Here is a 3,919-nt window from a genome sequence, read left to right on the forward strand (position 1 = left end):
TTTGTCTGTTTGAAAAGTATCATTGTGTGCGATCTTGGTTCCCTTATACACGTATTTTGACAACAGAGTAATCTGGGATTCAAATAACAAGGGGGAGGAGTAAACAGCTGAGAGTTGGGTCTGATAGGCTCCTCCTCCTCTTATCTTCTGTTTCTGTAGCGTGAGGCAGCTTGTATAGTCTATTGCAGGGACTTACCCCAATCTGTCTACTTAATGCTGAGTGCTAAGCAGATATGCACTGGGTACTATTTTTACAGTCCTTGGTATGACTCGGCCGGGGATCGAGCCACTCAAAACACAAGGTCTCTGAAATTATTGAACAAATGCAACCACTCAAATACATAGGCAGAGCTATAGATGCAAGGACTGACCATCCATTTTTAACCATGTTTTGAAGCTGTGTTTGTTTACAATACCATAACAGAGTTGAACTAAACTAATGAGAAGGATGTATGAGATGTATTCAAAAATCAATAGCTATACAGTGCACTCGAAACATATCCAGACCCCACATTTATGTTACAATCTTATTCTGAAATTAATTAAATTATTTTTTTCCCCCTTATCAATCTGCACACATTACCTCATAATGAGAAAGTGAAAGCATTATTATTATTATTATACCTTAATACCTTATTTACATAAGTATTCACACACTTTGCGAAATCGAGCTCAGGTGCATCCTGTTTCATTGATCATCCATGAGATGTTTCTACAACTCAGTCCACCTGTGGTAAATTCAATTGATTGGACATGATTTGGAAAGGCACACACCTGTCTATATAAGATCCCACAGTTGACAGTGCATGTCAGAGCAAAAACCAAGCCATGAGGTCAATGGAATTGTCCGTGAAGCATCAAGACAGGATTGTGTTAAGGCACAGATTTGGGGAAGAGTACCAAAAAATGCATTTAAGGTCTCCAAGAACACAGTGACCTCCATCATTCATAAATGGAAGAAGGTTGGAACCACCAAGACTTCCTAAAGCTGGCCGCCCGACCAAACTGAGCAATCGGGGGAGAAGGGCCTTGGTCAGGGAGGTGACCAAGTACCCAAATGGTCCGTCTGATAGAACTCCAGTGTTTATCTGTGGAGATGGGTGAACCTTCCAGAAGGACAATCATCTCTGCAGCACTCCACCAATCAGGCCTTTATGGTAGAGTGGCCAGATTTTCTGAGGAGTGGCTCAAAGGAACATGGCAGCCCGCTTGGAGTTTGCCAAACGGCACCTTGTGCTCAGGTGCATCGTGTTTTCGGCAGGAAAATGCTGCAAACTTTCTACTATTAAACTCGGACAAAACAGAGATGCTTGTTCTAGGTCCCAAGAAACAAAGAGATCTTCTGTTGAATCTGACAATTAATCTTAATGGTTGTACAGTCGTCTCAAATAAAACTGTGAAGGACCTCGGCGTTACTCTGGACCCTGATCTCTCTTTTGAAGAACATATCAAGACCATTTCGAGGACAGCTTTTTTCCATCTACGTAACATTGCAAAAATCAGAAACTTTCTGTCCAAAAATGATGCAGAAAAATTAATCCATGCTTTTGTCACTTCTAGGTTAGACTACTGCAATGCTCTATTTTCCGGCTACCCGGATAAAGCACTAAATAAGCTTCAGTTAGTGCTAAATACGGCTGCTAGAATCCTGACTAGAACCAAAAAATTTGATCATATTACTCCAGTGCTAGCCTCTCTACACTGGCTTCCTGTCAAAGCAAGGGCTGATTTCAAGGTTTTACTGATAACCTACAAAGCAATACATGGGCTTGCTCCTACCTACCTCTCTGATTTGGTCCTGCCGTACATACCTACACGTACGCTACGGTCACAAGACGCAGGCCTCCTAATTGTCCCTAGAATTTCTAAGCAAACAGCTGGAGGCAGGGCTTTCTCCTATAGAGCTCCATTTTTATGGAACGGTCTGCCTACCCATGTCAGAGACGCAAACTCGGTCTCAACCTTTAAGTCTTTACTGAAGACTCATCTCTTCAGTGGGTCATATGATTGAGTGTAGTCTGGCCCAGGAGTGGGAAGGTGAACGGAAAGGCTCTGGAGCAATGAACCGCCCTTGCTGTCTCTGCCTGGCCGGTTCCCCTCTTTCCACTGGGATTCTCTGCCTCTAACCCTGTTACGGGGCTGAGTCACTGGCTTGCTGGGGCTCTCTCATGCCGTCCCTGGGGGGGGGGGGGGTGCGTCACCTGGGTGGGTTGATTCACTGTTGTGGTCAGCCTGTCTGGGTTGGCGCCCCCCCCTGGGTTGTACCGTGGCGGAGATCTTTGTGGGCTATACTCGGCCTTGTCTCAGGATGGTAAGTTGGTGGTTGAAGATATCCCTCTAGTGGTGTGGGGGCTGTACTTTGGCAAAGTGGGTGGGGTTATATCCTTCCTGTTTGGCCCTGTCCGGGGGTGTCCTCGGATGGGGCCACAGTGTCTCCTGACCCCTCCTGTCTCAGCCTCCAGTATTTATGCTGCAGTAGTTTATGTGTCGGGGGCCTAGGGTCAGTTTGTTATATCTGGAGTACTTATCCTGTCCTATTCGGTGTCCTGTGTGAATCTAAGTGTGCGTTCTCTAATTCTCTCCTTCTCTCTTGCTTTCTCTCTCTCGGAGGACCTGAGCCCTAGGACCATGCCCCAGGACTACCTGACATGATGACTCCTTGCTGTCCCCAGTCCACCTGGCCATGCTGCTGCTCCAGTTTTAACTGGCCTGGGCCCTAGGACCATGTCCCAGGACTACCTGACATGATGACTCCTTGCTGTCCCCAGTCCACCTGGCCATGCTGCTGCTCCAGTTTCAACTGTTCTGCCTTACTATTATTCAACCATGCTGGTCATTTATGAACATTTGAACATCTTGGCCACGTTCTGTTATAATCTCCACCCGGCACAGCCAGAAGAGGACTGGCCACCCCACATACGCTCTCTCTAATTCTCTCTTTCTTTCTCTCTCTCGGAGGACCTGAGCCCTAGGACCGTGCCCCAGGACTACCTGACATGATGGCTCCTTGCTGTCCCCAGTCCACCTGACTGTGCTGCTGCTCCAGTTTCAACTGTTCTGCCTTATTATTATTCGACCATGCTGGTCATTTATGAACATTTGAACATCTTGGTCATGTTCTGTTATAAACTCTACCCGGCACAGCCAGAAGAGGACTGGCCACCCCACATAGCCCGGTTCCTCTCTAGGTTTCTTCCTAGGTTTTGGCCTTTCTAGGGAGTTTTTCCTAGCCACCGTGCTTTTACACCTGCATTGTTTGCTGTTTGGGGTTTTAGGCTGGATTTCTGTACAGCACTTTGAGATATCAGCTGATGTACGAAGGGCTATATAAATACATTTGATTTGATTTGATTTGAAAAGGAAGGAAGCACCTTGTTTCTCAGATTCTCTGGTTGGAAGAAAATGAGATTGAACTATTGTGACAGATCCTTGATGAAAACCTGCTCCAGAGCACTCAGGACCTCAGACTGGGGCGAATGTTCACCTTCCAACAGTACAACGACCCTAAACACAGCCAAGACAACGCAGGAGTGGCTTTGGGACAAGTCTCAATGTCCTAGAGTGTCCCAGCCAGAGCCCAGACATGAACCCTATCGAACATCTCTGGAGAGACCTGAAAATAGCTGTGCAGCAACTCTCTCCATCCAACCTGACAGAGCTTGAGAGGATCTGCAGAGAAGAATAGGAAAATCTCCCCAAATACAGGTGTGCCAAGCTTGTAGAGTCATACCCAAGAAGACGAGGCTGTAATTGCTGCCAAAGGCGAGGCTGGCTGAGGCTGTAATTGCTACAAAGTACTGAGTAAAGGGTCTGATACCCTGATATAATAGGATAATTATATCCTCCTGATTCCTGCTTACAAGCAAAAACTAAACCAGGAAGTACCAATGACTCGATCAATACGGAAGTGGTCAGCTGA

The sequence above is a fragment of the Oncorhynchus gorbuscha genome, linkage group LG06, assembly GCF_021184085.1.
Source record: "Oncorhynchus gorbuscha isolate QuinsamMale2020 ecotype Even-year linkage group LG06, OgorEven_v1.0, whole genome shotgun sequence".
In the NCBI taxonomy this organism is placed as follows: Eukaryota; Metazoa; Chordata; class Actinopteri; order Salmoniformes; family Salmonidae; genus Oncorhynchus; species Oncorhynchus gorbuscha.